Genomic DNA, 21663 nt, shown 5'->3' on the forward strand with positions numbered 1-21663 from the left:
TGCAGTCTGTGAGTTCGAGCTCCGCGTCGGGCTCTGTGCTGACAGCTCAGAGCCTGGAGCCTGCTTCGGATTCTGTGTCTCCCTCTCTCTTTGCCCCTCTCCTGCTCATGCTCTGTCTCTGTCTCTGTCTCTGTCTCTCTCTCTCTGTCAAAAATAAATAAACATTAAAAAAAAATTTAAATCAGAAAAAAATTATATGAAGAACTTCATTCTGGACTATTTTCTCAGGAATAAAGTGAAAGCAAAAGGTGGGTCTATTTGGTCACAGTGAGTGAGTTTTCTTACTCTTCAGCAACAGATCTATAAGGCAAGACATTCACTCAGGCAAGACCATCCTTAAGGTATAGTGGACAGCTGCAAGCTCCATTATATTGAAGAATCCCTCTGCTGTACCAAAATACCACTGAACTCCCAAAAGCTACATCAAGAAGCAGACCATTAAGACCAAGATGGCTGACTCTGCGAAAAGGTACCAGGGCCAAATGCAAAGTCACAGGCTGGCACCATCCAGTGGTCAAATGATCAGTCTTCGAAAGAGCTCACATATTCAGCATCAAAGTGAATGCAGCCATACTCTGGAGTTCCTAAGCAAATACATGCATAATGGACCCATTACCACAATCATCTTCACCTGCCTCTTAATATGTCATTCAATTTATTGTAAGTATACATACTTTTCTGACATATACTTAGATCTTCTCTCAACTATGAATTATCATGACCTATTCTACATAATGCAGTACTCTAACTTGGTTTTGTTTGTTTGTTTGTTTTGCCAGTTGACTAGTTTTCACAGGCCTATCCTATGAGGATTAGGCAGTAACCCATAGGTCAATGTTAATTTTCTGATTTCAATGTACATATTGTGGTCAATGTAGGAGAACGTCTTAGTATTTGAGGATGATGAAGTACCATGTTGGCAACTTACTTTCAAATTCTTCACGATACAAAAAATAGTTGTACTGTACTTGCAACTTGTCTGTAATTTGAAATTATTTCAAATTTTTATGAAATTAATTTTTACAATTGAAAATCTCAAAAAACGTATGAGATCTCAAGTCTAAACTTCCTCAAAAGAAAGAAAACGAGAATCTAACATACCCCAGAGTACAAACCCAAGACAAGGAGATCAATTTCTAAGCAGGAAAACTCTTAAATTGGGGGTTCTCTGTATTTTACTAGGAGGGAGATATATACGTTAGCCTAAGAATGTCCTGTAGAATGAGAAAATACTCATTACATCACTTCTTTGACAATCCAAGATGTTATTCAATCAAGTCCATCAGAACAAACTGAGACATAACCAGACTCTTAAACCATCTTGGTCAAAATATTTTTAAAGCTTTCTGGCCTTACTTCAGAGAAACTTAATAGCAAAAAGGTTGCATGCTTCTGCCCAAAGCTGTTTAGTCGTAAGAGGAAGAGAAGAAAAACTTCTAGCTGAATACATATGGTTACAATACATAAATAAAAGTTTCGCTGAATTAATTCATCAAAAGGGGGCAAATTTTCCTTTTATCAATTCTTTTTCTTTCTTTAGAAAGAAAAAAATAACTAATGCTTATTATAATAATAAAAGCCAAAATCAACACATAACACCTACTTTTATACAGTTCTAACTACATGCAAAACACTTTATTTTCAAAAAAAACCTCATGTTGCTTGCCTTAGGTACTGCATCTAGCTAAAATATATCAAAATGCTCAGTAAAAATCTCCTGATTAATGATCAGATTTATTACGTATTTCAGATACTCTCAGATAACTTTAGATGATCTCAGAGTATTTAAGCATCTCTGATATTCTCAGATACTCTCCAAAATCACAGGAGAAGATCAGAAAACCAACACTTATTTGAGCTGGATTCCATGAATAAGCCCCTGTAGAAGTACAGTCATGCTTAAAAAGAGCTTGATTAGGCCATAAGTATGATACTGATTAAAAACAGAATTCTAACCTATTTTCACTCCTGCACAGAATACACTTCTGCCTACTTTAAGCATGATGGCCTCCTAAATAAGATTTACCCACCCATAAAGCTAAGAACATTAAATTAATATACAAATGAAAGGGATGATGGTATACTGTTATTTGCCTATTTCCTCTACTGAATTGAAAGAACTCTTTTTTATTTGCTAATTCACTATACATACAGGGACATATTTACAGTACATCTCTAGATTTTTCAGAGCAAGATTTTTTTAGCAACTCATTCTGAAATAATTCCACTCTATTCAAACAACTGGAATCATTTATAGGCATGGTAAATAATTCTATTATATATAAATAAACTCAAGTGTTTTATAGGAAAAACAGTGCTGGAAGGTGTAAGTGACGTGGATTCTGTTCTAGGTTTATCTCCAACAAGCAAGTCGTTAAACCATAATGGTACTCATCTATGAAATGATGTCTGCACTTCCAACATTCAGTGGGTACAGGGCTTTATCAAAAGAGTATTTTGATCCATTTGAGGAGGTTTGCACCATCAACTGAACACAAGATTTGTTAGTGGTAAATCAAACATCCAGATAGTTTGGAAGACAACGTAGGACATTCAGTACTAGGAGAACAGGAGTGAATGAAATTGGGGCCTCAATCAATACTGTGTATATCTATGTGCACGAACACGGACACAAACAATGCATTCTGTGCAAAACTGGAACTTTGCAAGCTTACACGTACTCCCAGAAATGTAGGTAAGTAGTCTCTACAGCAGTGTCTTACCTTTGCACCAATTTCTCTTTCGGGTTTCTAAGTTTCATGAATTTCACACCTGAAAGTCATGGGCTCTTGATTATAAGTTAAAACTGACATGAGAAGGTGGTCTTTAAGGAAAGATGATAATGCCAAAAATGGAGAGAGAGAAAGACAAGCATATATATCCTAAACCCACCATTAAGAACTGAATCATTGAGAAATGAAAGCAAGACAGAGCATAGTCCAGGATGGTGACAGAAGAGAGTGAGGAATAGTCTAGGGCTTGGTCCACAGGTGGGGAAAGAGCCAACTCACAGAAAATCCAGGCATGACTGCTGGGACACACCAACAATAATTTTGTGATGTATACACATTATGATATGAGACTGTTATCAAATGTTAAGGCTCCCTTTAAATGTCATTTTCTCCCCAAACACCACCTCAAAGCATTTATACTTTGAGCATCCTTTGAGAAGATGTACTTGGGCATACGGATTCCCTAACCTCATGCAAAAACCACTCTCAAACCTTCCAGGAACCTTAGTACCACAGATCAGAAGATATTTCTATGTAACAGGGAATAAAAGAATAAAACCACAGAAAGCAACGATGTGCCTTGTCTTTTCAGTGTTCTGTTTTCAGTAGAAAAAGAACTTCCACAAAAAAAAAAAAAAAAATAGGGAAGATGAAGCCTACATTTTAAAATTAGCACATGGAGAATGATTTAGTATAGAAGGACAATTCTGTACAAAGTCTGGTATGATTTAGACTTTATTTATGTGCTCATATCTAAAAGTATGGCACACATATCTTCAAAAGAACAGAGCTAGTCCCTAAGGACCTACCCTCCCACTGAAAGCTATTCATTCTTGCTAGCATGATATCAAAGTGTTTATCATCTTTCTGAAGAGCCAAGCAGAAATTAGCTGATAATCTAAAAGGTATGATTGATCATATGCCAAATCACCTTGCTTTGTTGTACAATCTCTGTACATATGTGTGTGTAAAAAGGAGGGTTGGATTTATTATTAAAAGATGTACTTAATCAAATATATCCAACAGTTGGTCTGAATAGCTTCCTCTGACAGGAGTCTGCAGTCATTCAGCTATGATTTACAAATAGAGTAGTCAAGCTAACTACTGCCTCAAACCCCCAAGTCCAAGAGAACTTCCAATAGGATCAAGGGGAATGAGAATTAAAACCTATTACAAATACTCTGTATTAACACCATTAAACCTATTGTTAGCCCAATTTTAGCTCGTGTATAGGAAACTGTAACTCAGATAAAAATGAGTTGCCCAAAGTCATAAAGTCATAAAATAAATAAGCCTGCTTGATTCCAAAGACCAAGTTGATAGCTTCATTAAAACCTCACCTTATAACTAAGTGGGCAATTACCAGGGCTGTGAAAACAAAAAGCACCTTCTCACTGGAAAAATATTCAGAACTCCATAATTGGTTTTTTTCCCCACCTGAATCCCATAACATGGGAGTCAGGGCGTGGCCTGGTCAAGAACTTCAATTATTGCTTCTTGTTCCAGACACAGAAAAGACTTCAGTGTGTGGGATGATAGAAACTGGGTCTACTAATGGGGACTGGGAGAACGTGGATGCCTTTATTTATGATTCCAGAGCAAATAGATGAACATAAAAGGTAGTCCTCAAGGAAGCACTCCCCTTTGTCATACCTTAGGTCAATAGTCTTAAACTATTTGGTTTCAGGACAACTCTAAACTCTTATAAATTGTTAGGGACTTCAAAGAGCTTTTGTTTGTATGGGCTATAATCTATCAATAGTTATCATATTAAAAATTAAAACTGAGAAAAATTTAAATACTCATTAATCCATTTTAAAATAAAGTAATAGGGGCGTCTGGGTGGCTCAGTTGGTTAAGCGTCCAACTTTGGCTCAGGTCATGATCGCATGATTTGTGAGTTCAAGGCCCGCACTGAACTCTCTGCTATCAGCACAGAACCTGCTTTGGATCCTCTGTCTCTCTTTCTCTCTGTCCTGCCCCGGCTCGTGCTCTCTTTCTCTCTCAAAAATAAATAAGCATTACAAATTTTTTTAACAAAAAATAAAATAATAGATGCATTATATTAACATAAATAACATGTCTTTAGGAAAAACAACTTTAAGTCTTGAAAAGATTGGCAATGTCTTACATTTTTGGACATCTCTTTAATGTCTTGCTTAATAGATGACATCTAAAAATCTCAAACCTGCTTCTCTAGTCAATTTATTGCAATAAGGTATTTTGATTGAAGTTTAGGAAGAAAATTTGGCCTCATACAGCTATGTGGTTGGAAAAGGGAAGAGTGATATTAACACCTTTTTCAGTTAATTGTAGAGATTATTCTTTGATATTACACCAAAATTCAACATGTAGTAGCTTCTCAGCATTACCTGCAATGTGGAATTTGAAATCTTATCAATGAACTTTTGTTACAGCAAAATACACTGGTAAAAAAACAAATAAACATACAAAAACACTCATTGATCTAACTTAAAGCTTGAATGGACCTTTTACAGAGGCTTGATTTTTTTACCATCTGTATTAGTCATTTGGAAAATGTACACATCTTCCACATGTGATGTATTTCACATAATATTAAAAAATATATATACCTTAGTATCACCAACAATCTCCTCAGAAAACTCTGATCCCAATACCTGAAACACTGGGAAACTGTCAAGTTCACAGGGACAGATCCAAGTTTCCCAAAACTCTCATCTTTAAAAGCTCAAGATTTTATCACTAGTAACAAATTACTGTCAATTTCTCTCCTTGAAGTGATGAGCTCACTTCATTGCTTTTTTGAGAAAATTTCTGCCAAATAATTAAGTTTGAACACCCCAACGGTATCGGTAGTTCTTTCAAGTAAAAATCATGTTCCATGGGCAAAACAGCTAGTTCAGCTTTTTCCTGACACAACCACGGTATGTTAGCACGGAGCGTAAGTGTTTCCTCATACACCCCATTTCGTCACAGAGAATATTCCAAAAGACACCGTCAAGGGTAAAGACTTAGTAAAATAACATTGGGAGCTCGGGCGGCTCAGCTGGTTGAGCGTCTGACTCTTGATTTTGGCTCAGGTCATGATCTCACAGTCGTGGGATCAAGCCCTGAGTCGGGATCTGTGCTGATCGCAGAGCCTGTTTGGGATATTCTCATGCCCTGTCTGTCTGTCTGTCTCTCTCTCCCTCCCTCCCTCTCTCAAAATAAACACAGTTTAATAAATAAATAAATAAGTAAATAAATAAATAAGATAATATTTATTGCTTTATCAAAGGCATTCATAAATAAAACTTTTTTTTTTTTTGGAAACCGAATGCATGGCAGTGAAGCATAGGATGACTACCAACACAGGTTTGCTGCCTCCCACCTTGATTCAGGTGAAGGAGCCGGCAGTCTGCCACCCCCACTGCCTCTTCTGACCCAATGTATGAACAGAGTGCAAAGGCAAATAACACCCCAGTATTATTATTACAGAGATGATTTTAACCTGTAGATATACTGAAATGGTCTGGGGACCCCCAGGGTTCCACAAATCACCCTTTGAGAACTGCTGCCTTAGAATTAGCAGATACACTATCTCTAATGCCTTCCCCACACCCACCCACCTCGAACTTTCTCCCCAAACTTCTCCTTGCTTAGTGTTTAAGGAAATACTTAGAAATTCTTTTTTAACCTCTTGTCTTGAAAAATTAGGAATGAGGGGTGCCTGTGCTGTCAGTTCAGAGCCAGGAGCCTGCTTCAGATTCTGAGTCTCCCTCTCTCTCTGTCCCTCCCACTCTCATGCTCTCTCTCTCTCTCTCTCTCTCCAAAATAAATATTTAAAAATTTAGTAAGAATAAAAATTAGGAAATGAAAACACAAGTTGGCTTGTTTATAATCTGCAAGGATTATAAAAGTGCAAAAGAATACCAAATATTTATTATTAAAACCTAAGTGAAAGTTTTAAACTCCTAGCATCTTTTCTAAAAAAAAAGTTAAAGAGTTCAGCTTAATAAATACACCCTACCTTCCTTGGTGGGTGTCCAATGCCAAGCTCCTGTTCTTCAGAGCTCAATGTCAATTGGCCCCAGATTCTGTGACACTTAATCACACTCACCTCTAAGGTTCCTCCTGGCACTCAGTCTCCCATTAAATCACAACTCTGGCCTCCAGACCTGGGTAAATGACCTTTTAGCCTCTGTTCTCTAAATCCTGGGGCAGGCATGAGACAGAAAAACATCTGGAGCTACTAAAGATTAACAGCCTACCTCTGCCTAAGGCAGTCTTTCTCAAAAGCGCCCATAATCACCACCCCAACGCTGAGCTCACCCCGAAGCTCTGAGGGCTAGGCTGAAGAGCTATACTTTCACAAGCACCTCAGAAGTGCTCCCGTGTTCAGGCAAGTTTGGGTAACGTTGCACAAGGCCGTTAGGATGCACACAGGGTTTTCTTCCAGGGAAAACTGACGTGTCCATTTAGTCAACACAATCCGACTCTGTCCACAGAACTTCAGCATGTCCCTACCTGGAATCCAACCAGAGTTATCGTTTAGGGCCTCCTTGGAAGTGTGCTTCAGTGGGTGTGCTTTCTTCTATCCTTTCAGGAAGTTCCTTTGCTGTTTCCTATCGTTCACTTTTCTGTAACTTTCTAGGCTTTTCAAAAACATTTTTTACTGCTAATAATAAAGATCATTTTAGGGGCGCCTGGGTGGCTCAGTCGGTTAAGAGTCCGACTTCTGCTCACATCATGATCTCAGGGTTTGTGAGTTCGAGCCACGCATCGGGCTCTCTGCTTGTCAAGTGTGGCGTCTGCTTCCAATTCTCTGTGTCCCTCTCTCTGGGTCCCTCCCCAACTTGTGCTCTCAATCTTTCAAAAATAAATAAACATGGCCTCATACAGCTATATGGCTGGAAAAGGGAAGAGTAATGTTAACACCTTTTTTAGTTAATTGTAGATATTATTCTTAAACTGTATGTGAACTAACTTGGATTTAAATTAAAAATTAAATAAATGAATATTAAAAAATAAAGTTCATCTTATGCTGTCTATTACTCGTCCCACTTTTATTTCACTTGTCTCTGAACTAATCATTGCCTATTCTCTACCAAACTGTTATTATGAAATCCATATCCTGGTTTCAGCCTAGCCATGTCCCTCAGGACAGCCTCTTTACTTGGCCTTGGCAGAAGCCAATTTCACTCGCCCCTGTGCATGTCTTCTTCCCTCATAGCACCTCATCCTGAGAGTGGCAGTGTTCCATTTCCTTCCCCTCTCACCTCAACTGTTGGCCTGAAGAGGCAGAGTTCTGCAACCCAAGCCTCTCTCACAAAAGCCTCTATTCACTTCTTCCAGCCTGTGCTCATTCAATTCCTTTCCTCTAGACAATGCAAAGTCTTATTATATTGATATCTTTTTTTAAGCCAGTTCTCGTAGCTTCCTCAGAACACTACAGCATGTCGGATTCCCTTGGAAAGCAAGAACTTCAAAATCCAAGGGAGACCAGACCTGGTTTGAATTCTAGCCCAGCTATAAGACCTTGGGTAAGTCACTTAAAATTTCTGTCCTTCGTCCCTCATTAATAAAAATGTAGATAATGCCGATAAGCTAGACTTATTTAGCACCCGGCATATTAAGGGTTCAGTGAACAGTGGTAACTAGACACAATTCTAAATAAATAGTGGTTAACTATAATCATTCCAACAAATAAAAGCACAGCTACAATCACACGAGCAAATCCTAGTATGCTTTTCAGAAACTTTCAAATGCCGCAAATGATTACTCACGCAGGTGAAGAACAGAGTCGGAATGGACATGTTTTCATCTCTCAGATTTTTAAAAAACTCAGTGGCATGACTCAGCATATTAAATGTGAAGCACTGTAATTATCCCAAAGTTTTCAGATTTTCCAGGTAGTAATGACTGCTTTTAGTAAGTTATATGAAGGATTGGGCAGCTTTATTTTCTTGTACCTAAACTTTCCCTCCTGTAAAGTGCAGATAATAATAACAGTCCAGATTTATTGAGGGTTTACTATATGCCTGGCACTATTCCAAGTACTTCACGAAAATTAACTCATTGAATCTCTCAACATCTGTATGAGGCAGGCTCTACTTCCTGCTCTCTCTGTTCTACAGAGGAGTGAAGCACAAGAGATTAGGGGGCTTAACCCTGGCCATCATACTTGACCTCTCTTCCTCTTGGATTGGGAGGTCTGTGGACAATGAAAGCTGGTGCCTTTCTGACAACAGACATTCTGATACTGAAGCAGGCAGAGAAAAGCAGAGATGGGAAAACACAGGTGAGAAAAGACAGAAAGAGAAAGGGCTGATGATCTGGTTGAGCCCCTAAATCTCAGCTATCGCTGACACTGGAATACCCCAAGATTTCCCAGTTCTAACAGCCAATACATTTCCTTCTTTACAGCCAGTTTGAATGGGGTTTCTGTCCCTTACAACGAAAAGATTCCTTATTGAAACCTGTTCTTAAATTTTACCGAAGCAGAAGTGTAAAGGGTCTTGAAAAGCTCTAAACTTCAATCTATCCTTACAAGCACCTTGTATTTAGGAGAGGATATTTAAAATAAGTATAAATATCAAATGTAATTTCTCAAATTTTGAAGCTATACCCACTAATTAGGCAAGCCCAGCCATAACCATAGTCAGTTTGAATTACTACACTATGTGCCCATCCCCCATCCCCTTCTTCCGGGGCTCCACAATGGCAGTGGTATGTATACTCCCCACTCACACAAATGGTCACACATCAAGGTCAATACCAAGCCTGTCAAGTACAATGAATGTGGATGTGCTTTTATGAAGATACATGGAAATATCAGAGCACAGTCATATCCTGAGACACTAAAACATGAGAGAGCATTCTTTAATGCAGAACAAATGACCAGTTTGTAATATAAAGAAAAAGTGTTGGTTTTTTGGTACGTTGAGAAATACAGAGTGAACCTTCCCTTATCACTTCTAATGGTCTCAAAAGGTAGTAATTTATACTTGAAAGTCATCATTTTTTAGGAAACCCTGTAAGAAAAAACTGACATCTCTTTATCTCTTTTCCCACCTGCTAAAACATTACAACCAACAAAACTGGAAATTACTATCCTCTGAGAACACTAAGCTAACCTCTGTGATCACGGTGATTGTTCTGTTACTGTTAGCTCTGGCACTGGGCTGAAGATCTGGACTGGAATGATATGAAAAAGGACTGGTCTGTACAGCTCATGGATGACTCAAGTGCCAGATGAAAATTTGATCTTTAATTTAGCCAATTCTCAAAGAACCCTGCTAATAAGTAGCTAATTCAAACATGAAGCAAACATCCACTGAATGCCTATTCTGAGAATACAAAAATAAATAAAATAAAGAACTTGATCCCTCAAGAAGCTCACGTTCTAGATGTGAAGACAGAAATGTTTCCAATAAAGTATAATATAATTCAGTAAATGCTCAAATATAGCTACAGAAACACAACCCAGGAAGAAATCATACACAAATGGTCAGTTAATTTTTCAACAAAAGGACCAACCAATGAAGAGAAAAACTAAGGACGATTACAACAATCTTGGTGAGAAATGATAAAGATCCTAAGGTGGTATAATTCTCTCATAAGGTGAGGGATAAAACAACTTCAGGGGCGCCTGGGTGGCTCAGCTGATTAAACGTCTGACTCTTGATTTCAATTCAGGCCATGATCTCCCAGTTCGTGGGTTTGAGCCCCTTGTCAGGCTCTGTACTGACAAGTAGGGAGCCTGCTTGGGATTTTCTGTCTTCCTCTCTCTCTGCCCCTCCCTGGCTTTTTCTCTCTAAATAAATAAACATTAAAAAAAAAAAAAAAAAAAAAAACAATTTCAGAAATCCTCTTCTCACAAAACTCAGAATGAACCTAAGATAGGTCAGAAGCCGGGGTTTGCTCAGGGACACCTTCCCTCACAGTCATTATCTGGCTGAGGAATGGGAGGTCACAGGAGGACATTAACTATCCCTCGCCGCTCACCCCTGTGAGAATGCCAAGGGGAGTTTCCGGCACTGGACGCCACAGGATGGCATCCTCTACAGCTGGACATCTTGCTGAGAAACTGGGGGGTCCTGGGGAGCTCCTACCCGGAGAACATGCCTCCAGCTTAGTATAACTAACATATTACATCCTACAGCTGGGTCCTCTACCTTCTTTCTTGTGGTCATAGCCCAATCTCTTTGAGAGAACCACACACTTACACAATGATTATAAGCTGAGATGATTCACATAAGCTACGTCTCTGCCCCCAACTACTGCCTTCCTGCCCAATGTTCTTTATGACGACGTGCAAAGGGCAGTTCTGATGTGATGCCTTGACCCAAGGTCTGCCTGTGGTCTAAGGACAGAAAGGGAGGCTCTGTGTTAACACATTTGTTGCAGAGCTAATTTTACATATTGTCAACCACATACACATATTTGGAACTGTTGGATCTTTTTTCTGACCCTGCTATCCCATCCTTTAAATACTTTAACTTGTTCTTTTTTTTTTTTTTTTTAATTTTTTTTTTTTCAACGTTTATTTTATTTTTGGGACAGAGAGAGACAGAGCATGAACGGGGGAGGGACAGAGAGAGAGGGAGACACAGAATCGGAAACAGGCTCCAGGCTCCGAGCCATCAGCCCAGAGCCCGACGCGGGGCTCGAACTCACGGACCGTGAGATCGTGACCTGGCTGAAGTCGGACGCTTAACCGACTGCGCCACCCAGGCGCCCCTACTTTAACTTGTTCTTGATGAATAGGTGCTTCTCCTAAGCATGCTAAGCCTTTTGTATCTGCTGAGGCCTCCCTGAGCTCAGTGGCCTAACAACACCTCACAAATTGTTTAGTTCACTGCTCTGTGCAGAGCTCAACTGTTGGGCCTTCACTCTGGTGAGGGTGACCCACTATTCTAGGCTATCTGTGACTTCTGTGACTCACAACCACTGGCTGATGCTTCAGACAATAACTGAGAAAAGCTCCTCCTCATGAAGGTCTCTATCTCTTGTTACCGGCTCTTCACTTGGGATCTAGGCACTGCTACCAGCTCCCCTGGACGCCATCTCTGGCCCCTAGACTGAAGCACACTGTTTGCATGCGCCATCTAGGGGGTGTTGTCCAGACCTTACAGGTCTTGTCAGAAGGAAAGGAATAAGGAAATAAAGCAAGAGGATATATGGGGCCTGTTTGAAAAAAGAAGCATCTCTGTTATAATTACCTCAGATCCAGAGTTCAGGGCCCCAGGGGAAGGTGCAGAAGGAAGATTCTTGGCAACCCTAAAGAAGCCTGCCAGTTAGACACACCCTGGCCAGGTGTGCAGTCTGTAGTCAGCCCTTCCATTCTAGGGAAAGGCCTCTCAAAGAGATCCACATAACTGCAGAGGAAGTTCACAATGACCACTAGTATCAACATTGGAGATTATCAGGCATTTAAGGAAAAGCAATACCAAGAAAAAAAGGGCCAAAAGGCACCTGGGTGACTTCAGTTCAGGCCATGATCTTGCCGTTCATGAGTTCAAGTCCCACATCGGGCTAACTGTTGTGAGCACAGAGCCAGCTTTGGATCCTCTGTTCCCCTCTGTCTCCCCTGCTTGCATTCTCTCTCTCTCTCTCTCTCTCTCTCTCAAAACAACAACAACAACACAGAAAAGAAAAGAAAAGAAAAGAAAAGAAAAGAAAAGAAAAGAGAAAAAAACAGCCAAGATGAACATATAAAATAATTTGTTACTGAGGAGACAGAATTCATGGAAAATTCTAATGAACAATGTGCAAAGAAATTAAATGAGACACTGCATCAATGAAACAAGAAAAGGCTATTAGAAAAAAAACTGGAAAAATACAGAATTCCCAAAAACTAAAATAATTGTCAAATATTATTTTTAATGAAATAAAGGTTATTAAGAATAGAGCACTGACAAAAAAAAAGGCAAAGAATTGTGATTCAAATCACTATATTGTACACCTGAAACTAACTGTAAATTGAAAGAAAGAAAGAAAGAAAGAAAGAAAGAAAGAAAGAAAGAGAAAGAAAGAAAGGGAATTGTCAAAATAAAAAGCTACAAGGATAGGCTGAATATATTAATGATCAAAACTAGTGATACAGAAAAAAGGGTAAAAGAAATCTCCCATGACATCAAGCAAAAGTACAAAGAGATAGAAAGCATGAAGAGAAGAGTCATACAAGATAAATTCAAGAGATCTCACATAAGTCTACAGAACTGAACCAGAGAAAAAAGCTTTTTAAAAAAGGGAGAAAAAGTATAATTAAAGAAATAATAGAGGGGTGCCTGGGTGGCTCAGTCAGTTAAGCATCTGACATTGGCCCTGGTCATGATCTCGCAGTTTGTGAGTTTGAGCCCTGGCGTCGGGCTCTCTGCTGACAGCTCGGAGCCTGAAGCCTGCTTCAGATTCTGTGTCTCCCTGTCTCTCTCTCTGCCCCTGCCCCACTCATGGTCTGTCTCTCTCTCAAAAATAAACATTAAAAAAAAATTTTTTTTAATTAAAAAAAAAAGAATAAAAAAATACTCCCAAACTATAGAGATGTGATTGTTCACACTTAAAGAACCTGGTAAGTACTCCAACAAGAGAAATAATAATAGTTATATCATTTGTTAAGTACTTCCTGCATGAGAGACATTGATCTAAATATTAATTAATATAATCCTAATAAGTACGTTTATGCCATAATATACATGAAGAAACTGAGTCACAGAGAGATTAAGTAGCTTGTGTAAGGCAAAAGCAGCTATGACGTGATAGAGCTAGCATCTGAAAGCAGGTAGTATGATGCTAGAACCCATGCTCACATTGAGACATATCCAGAATTCCAAGTATGGAGAGCAAATTCTAAAAGTGTTCAAAATGAGAAGAAAAATATCACTTAAAATGGAACAAAGTCAAACTGCTATATTTATCAGCAAACTAGGATGTCAGAAGATATTAAAGAAATGACCTCATTTAAAGTCCCAGAAAAAGATGATTTTGAAACTAGAATTCTATACCCAACCCAACTAAGAAATTCTGATGGAAAAATACATTCACAAAGACTCAAATTTTACCACCTGCTTCCTTCATATGAAAAGTTACACAAAAGGTAATAAAAAAGACAATAAGGAAAACAAGGAAGGTACCAACTGAAATAAAAAGAAACAGTAGTAGCTGACTACAACCTAGAATAAGTTAAAAAAAAAAAAAAGGCAAAAAAGGAGGCTGTCATGCCAGCCTTTGTCAAGTAGCAAAAGTTTAGAGACAAAGCATTCAACTTCTTCCCCATAGGTATAATCACAGGTTTTGATTGTATAATTAACATATATAATCATAATTGTAATGTAAAACTGATTTAAAATTTTAAAAATCAACATATAGATGAAACACAGATGACATCAATTACAGAGTAAAATGCAGAGTAATAATCCCTAATAATTGCCAAAAAAAAGCATAAAAATGGAAGAGGGGATGAGAGGTGTACTGATTTCATCCATAATTCACAATGTGGAGGCAAGAGATTCCATCTAAAGTTGATAAACCTAGAAATAGAATATAAGCATTTAAATAAGTATAATACAAGTGTAATATTTAAAGTTATGATGGAAACCACTAGCATAAACAACAAAAAAAAAGAAACTGCTAAAAAATGGGCTAGGAATTGGAGGAAAATATGTATCTTTCATTTGTGATCCTTCGGAGTAGATTAAAATGTTTTTACCATGTGCAGTACCAAAGCTCCTAATAGGCAGTTTTAAAGCCAAAATATTAATTAAAGGGCACCTTGAAAAATAAAGGATAGGTTCAGTAAATTACAGAACCTCCCCTTAGCAGAGTAACATACAACTACCGGAATGAATGAACTAGATCCACAGGTACCAACATGCAAAGTTGATCAGGCTGTTATACCTTATACCTTAAGTATAAGGTATACCTCAAGGTATAAGGTAATAAAGACTGCATGATCCTACTGATGTTTAAGAATACTTATGCTAAAGAACCCAGAAATGGACCCACAAACGTATGGCCAACTAATCTTTGACAAAGCAGGAAAGAATATCCAATGGAATCAAGATAGTCTCTTCAGCAAATGGTGCTGGGAAAACTGGACAGCGACATGCAGAAGAATGAACCTGGACCACTTTCTTACACCATACACAGAAATAAACTCAAAATGGATTAAAGACCTCAAAGTAAGACAGGAAGCCATCAAAATCATCGAGGAGAAAGCAGGCAAAAACCTCTTTGATCTTGGCCGCAGCAAATTCTTACTCAATACGTCTCCAGAGGCAAGGGAAACAAAAGCAAAAATGAACTACTGGGACCTCATCAAAATAAAAAGCTTCTGCACAGCAAAGGAAACAATCAGCAAAACTAAAAGCCAACCGACAGAATGGGAGAAGATATTTGCAAGTGACATATCAGATAAAGGGTTAGTGTCCAAAATCTATAAAGAACTTATCAAACTCAACACCCAAAACACAAATAATCCAGTGAAGAAATGAGCAAAAGACATGAATAGACACTTCTCCAAAGAAGACATCCAGATGGCCAACCGACACATGAAAAAATGCTCCACATCACTCATCATCAGGGAAATACAAATCAAAACCACAATGAGATACCACCTCACACCTGTCAGAATGGCTAACATTAACAACTCCGGCAACAACGGATGTTGGCGAGGATGCGGAGAAAGAGGATCTCTTTTGCATTGTTGATGGCAATGCAAGCTGGTGCAGCCACTCTGGAAAACTGTATGGAGGTTCCTCAGAAAACGAAAAATAGAACTACCCTACGACCCAGCAATTGCACTCCTAGGCATTTATCCACGGGATACAGGTGTGCTGTTTCAAAGGGACACATGCACTCCAATGTTTATAGCAGCACTATCGACAATAGCTAAAGTATGGAAAGAGTCTAAATGTCCATCTATGGATGAATAAAGAAGATGTGGTATATATGTACAATGGAGTATTACTCGGCAATCAAAAAGAATGAAATCTTGCCATTTGCAACTACGTGGATGGAACTGGAGGCTATTATGCTAAGTGAAATTAGTCAGAGAAAGACAAAAATCATATGACTTCACTCATATGAGGACTTTAAGAGACAAGACAGATAAACAAACGTAAGGGAAGGGAAACAAAAATAATATGAAAACAGGGAGGGGGACAAAACAGAAGAGACTCATAAATATGGAGAACAAACGGAGGGTTACTGGAGGGGTTGTGGGAGGGGGGTGGGCTAAATGGGTAAGGGGCATTAAGGAATCTACTCCTGAAATCATTGTTGCACTATATGCTAACTAATTTGGATGTAAATTTTAAAAAGTAAAAAATAAAATTAAAAAAAAAAGAATACTTATGCTAATGCAGAAAAAGTAATCTAGGTTACAAATTGTTGAGATTGGAAGGCAAGCAAGGGAGGGAAACGCTTTTTACTTTCTGTTTCTGTATTGCTTACACTTTGTATAATTAGCAGGTATTATTTCTATAATTAAAAGCAATTAAAAAACAGTGACATAGTTTAAAAAAACAAAACATACTTTGCCACTACTACCCATGGACTTGGTCCAGGTGTTACATATAATGCCAGAGGTGAGGTTTTCCATCAATATAAAACTAATCTAAATGATTTCTTTATGAAAGTATTCAAAAACAAGTATGAGGCTCACTGTATAAATCCTGACGTTATAGGACTATAACCAGTTTTTCCCCAATTAAGGCTTTTGTTATGATTACTAGAAATTAAACAGTCATGTAAAGAAGGGACTATCAGCTTTTAACAGAGAAGTGTTTTAGCCTACACAGGAGCAATAACCTCCATCATAGTACCAATCGTCCTATTCTGGGCCCTTCTCCCTCCAGAATCAAACATGATACATAAACTTTATTCCAGCAAAGCATGGATGCAACTACAGTATTAAGAAGAAGTGATCCTGAAAAACTAAAACTTATTTAAAAATTGTTAAATTTCAATTAACTGCCACAGTAGAGAGAGTCAAACACAGTACAGACTCCAGGGGCAGAAAACGGCTATACGATTTCCAATTCAATGCAACATCCTCCCGGAAATTCAAACGTGAAGGAAAAGATCCCCATTAGGCAAGCATCTCCAGATGAACAGGGGCAGACCATCCCCATTTAAATTAACAGGGTTAAGAGATAAGTGAGCAATTAAAATTAATTAGCAAGATTATTTTAATAATGAACATAAAACAATCAAAAGCGGGGTATAAGTAAATACTAGAGAATGTAATCTCACTTTAATTCACTGCTTCTGAATCATGACCACTAAAAAGTGTTTCCATAAATATCATTTTCTTCTGATTACCACCATGATCATAGCCCCAAACATGCAATCGTTAAAAGAACTCCAGCCTAGAATAATTTTTATGAGATAGGGTGTTTTTAATGGATTGTCCTCAAAAATTTGGAGTGTCTTCTTCCTCCGTGGATCCTATAACATTGGTTTGTTTACCTTTTGGTGTGATGCAAGAGTCTCTACGTTTGGTATGTCTGAGAAATCCCTCCCAAATCTGCCATCTTCAGGATTTGCCATCACATCAATGCAGCCGTTCATCACCGTGTAAGTTACAGGCGAGACTCTCATTAACTAGCCAGGCCGACTGGGGTGAGTCACCTGACCTCATCCCACCTGCACTTCCTCAACTAGTAACATGACAAGACTAGGCTTTTCCCTTAACAGCTCCTTTGGCTTATTTTTCTTCCAGGTTTAACAGCTTATCATTTTATCATTTTGTAACAGCTGAGGAAGGAAACAGATTTTTAGAGAAACTAAAACAGAATTTTTTCTAAACATTGTTTTATATATACAAGTACTTTTAAAATCATTTTCCTCTTATTCTTCAGGGATGCAGCAACTTCAGCAAACACAGTAATATCAAACTCTGAATCAGAGAATTGGCAAAAGTTCAGATTATGAGGTAAATAGCTCAACAAGTGACAGAAAATTAGACAAATTCTGCATTCATCTTATCACATGATCTGGCTAGTTTCCAAATTTTCTGGGTTGGGACATGAAATGATTTTCTCTGACGTACCACCCTGTAAAGGCAGAAATAACAATTCCCTAATCCTGTTCTTTAGGCAGAGAAGTATACAACTCTCCAGAATGCAGAAGCTGGATGGCAAGATGGAGAGATGCCACATATATGAAGCCAGGAGAGGGCAAAGCGTGACAGCATGGTGATGTGGCTGCTTCTTTAAATCTATCTTCCCCAAACACATCCTTTGTTAATCAATATCCAAAAACATAATGTGCACAATTCAAAGACTAATGCAGGTTCCGAATTAAAAAGATGTGTTCTACACTTACAGACAAATTTACCTCTATGCTTTTTTAGTTTAATTGCCGCTCCAAAAGAGAACTGAATAGGGGCGCCTGGGTGGCTCAGTTGGTTAAGCATCCGACTTTGGCTCAGGTCATGATTTCACGGTTTGTGGGTTTGAGCCCCACGTCGGGGTCTGTGGTAACAGCTCGGAGCCTGGAGCCTGCTTTGGATTGTGGGTCTCCCTCTCTCTCTGGCCCTCCCCTGCTCATGCTCTGTCTCTCAAAAATAAATAAACATTCGGGTGCCTGGCTGGCTCAGTCGGTTAAGCGTCCAACTTCGGCTCAGGTCATGATCTCGCGGTCCGTGAGTTCGAGCCCCGCGTCAGGCTCTATGCTAACAGCTCAGAGCCTGGAGCCTGCTTCCGATTCTGTGTCTCCCTCTCTCTTTGCCCCTCCCCCGTTCATGCTCTGTCTCTCTCTGTCTCAAAAATAAATAAACATTTTTTAAAAATTAAAATAAATAAATAAATAAACAAGCATAAAAAGCGGGGGAGAATGAATGATGACTTGGTCTTTTTACATGCCAAAATTAATGTAATAAATGAATGCAAAGCCAATCATTTCTAAGTCAATATGTCCTTCATTAATAAATAAATGTAACCTAGTATTATTTGTATTATGAAGGCCAAACTTGGGCAAGAAAAAAAGAACTATTTAAACTGTTTCCCAAAATAAAAAAAAGTATTATGTGTAGTCTCCTTGAACAAAAAAACTATACATGTATTTTAATAAAATATACATATTTGATCATTTTAACACTAGTTACTTCAACATTTTGCTGTTTTAGTGTAAAATGAGCTCGTAATAAATAAAATTCAGTACAATAGGGGCAATTCAGCATGAACTCTTTAAGGTGCTCCTCATGAAACCACATCTTCACCTTCCTTCTTTGCTTTATATTGGGCCCGGTTTCAGGGAGTGGGATCTGCACATGGCCCCCAGCTGTCAGCTGTCTCAGAGGCCCCCACAGCCATGGAGAGCACCCAGCCCGAGGTCTCCTCACTTCCCAGGGCAGCCTATATCCAGTGGCAGGGAAGGGAAGGTAGGGGGTGAGGGAGATGTTGGGCATGGGAAATAGCCTGGGCTGTGTCAGGCCTGCACCTCAGTGTGACTTCTTCCTCGGCCCAATCCCACTTCCTCCAAATTCTCTTCAGGTCGCAATGAACCCTGATCCCTGTCTCACTGTTTTGGAGAAAACAACCGGTGACAATACTATAAAGGGACCTGAAGTAAGATGATACTCAGTGAATGAAAAGAAGTAAAATGATTACAAGGGTATGTGATGCTGCAAAGCACATACGAGGCCCTCAACAAATCCAAACAGTGTGCAGGAAGAAAAGTAACAGGACATGGTAACTGCATAGTATCTTGCAGAGAAGGGGAGGGCACTGAAAAGAGGTAGTGGAAAATAATTCCAAGACACATAATCTGGCCCTCAGAATGTAAGCTCCTGAAAGTGAAAGATAAGGTATCAATTATCTTGGTACACACAGGGTGCAATACAGTCCCTGGTACATACTAAGAATTCAGTAAATGTTTGCTACCCAGGAAGTTAGCAGCACTGATATTTATAGTAACTTGGTAACCCTCTTACTTGGTTTGCCAAACGATACTGGCACAGAGCAGCTCTGGAATGGGACATGGTATTTTGTTTTCATGGATTTTTTGTTTGTTTTTTGTTTTCATGGATTTTTTGAACAAAGACTTCACTTAATCCAGATAAACATCTGGTTTTTCCTGGCAACTGAAAGATTTTTAACACAGGTGAGCTATTTTTAAACGAAATACATTTTAAAAGCTCTTAAAGACTGTTTTTAAAGTGTTCACATTGTTTAGTTTCCCGATTTCTCTCTTTGAAAAATAATCTTATTCTAAACATTTTTTTCCTTAAGAGTTTCAATTTAAGCAGACAGATGAAAAAAGTTTTATGAATTTTACTATCTATCATTTTAATTTCAATTTCAAGTTAAATGATTTATCTTAGAACAAGTAGTAAGGAAATCATCTCTTAAATCTGGATGTCTAGGGGCACCTGGGTGGCTCAACCGGTTAAGCAGCCAACTTCGGCTCAGGTCACGATCTCCCAACTCATGAGTTCAAGCCCCAAGTTGGGCTCTGTGCTGACAGCTCAGAGTCTGGATCCTGCTTCAGATTCTGTGTCTCCCTCTCTCTCTGTCCCTCTCTCCCTCACGCTCTGTGTGTGTGTGTGTGTGTGTGTGTGTGTGTGTGTGTGCGTGTGTGTGTCTGTCTGTCTCTCTCTCTCTCAAAAAAACAAACATTGAAAAAAAAATTTTTAATCTGTATTTCTACCTATACTGAATCTTCTCCCAGTAAGCAGGCCTCTTTAAGTAACCCCCAATCAAGGTCTCTGCTTCTATTTTCACCAACAAATGCTGCAGTACTCGTAAGACTCTGTTCAAAACTGTGACCTTTGGGGAGCCAGGGTGGCTGAGTTGGGCAAACGTTGACTTTGGCACAGGTCATGATCTCACAGCTTGTAAGTATGAGCATTCAAGCCCTGCGTCGGGCTCTGTGCTGACCGCTCAGAGCTGGAGCCTGCTTCGGATTCTGTGTCTCCCTCTCTCTCTGCCCCTCCCTTGCTCATGCTCTGTCTCTCTCTCTCTCAAAAATAAAGTAAAATACAAAAAAATAAATAAAACGGTATTAAAAAAAAAGAAAGAAACTGTGACTTTTGTCATGTTACCCATAGTTTCTCCCACTCAGAGGAGAAGATACACATTCTTTTGCCTTCTGGAAGACTTGACACTAGCACTGGAACAATGAGCCTTTCCAACATTATCTCCTGCTGCTCTCCAGCATGACCCAGACTGAAGCACCCTGTCCTCTACACACACGAAATGCATTTTCCCTAAGTCATCTCTCCCTCCTCCTCACCCCAGCCTTGTAGACTCTGGCAAGTAATGCTTATGATTATTTAAACCTGAACATACTTTATACAGTATTTAGATCTCACTATATTCTTCCTTCCTGTGTTCTCAGTTAAAAATCGAACTCAAGCCTCACTAAAATAACAAACATCTGGACGTAGGACATGCACTGACCCCACCTTCCTCATTGAGATGCTGGGCAGGAGCTGGACATACAACTGGAAACCAAACGAGTGGCAGTGTTAACCTGGTACTTGCAAGCATACACATTCTTTTTTTTTTTTTTTTTTTAAGTTTTATTTTTAAGGAATCTCTACACCCAACCCCAAGATCAAGAGTCACATGCTCTACTGAATGAGCCAGCCAGGTGCCCCCAGGCATACACATTCTTAAACCAAGATAACTTCTAAATGGAATATAAGTGTGTCTGATTTTCTTTTAAGATAAACTTTTTCTTTTGGAATAATTTCAGATTTACAAAAAATCTGAAAAGATACTAGAGACAGTTCCTGTACACTCTTCCCCCATTTTCTCCTGATGTTAACAAATTACCTAAATATATTTTTCAAAACTAAGAAATTAACATTAGTCCATTATTACTCACTCAACTACAGACTTTACTCGTATTTCATCATTTTCCCGTTAATGTTCATTAATGTCCTTTTTTCTGTTCTAAGATCCAATGTGGGATACCATACAGAATTGCCTTAGTGTCTCTGATCTGTGATGGTTTCTCA

The 21663-nt window shown here is 38.8% G+C and overlaps 1 protein-coding gene across 1 annotated transcript in view; it reads right to left on the reverse strand.

The window, feature by feature from the left end:
• The window catches only part of TTC27 (tetratricopeptide repeat domain 27), a 187915-nt gene that overhangs the window by 88102 nt on the left and 78150 nt on the right, over window positions 1–21663 (reverse strand). The window lies entirely within an intron of this gene.

Source organism: Panthera pardus, unplaced genomic scaffold (genome assembly GCF_024362965.1).
Source record: "Panthera pardus isolate Hobbes unplaced genomic scaffold, ASM2436296v1 HiC_scaffold_26, whole genome shotgun sequence".
Lineage (NCBI taxonomy): Eukaryota > Metazoa > Chordata > Mammalia > Carnivora > Felidae > Panthera > Panthera pardus.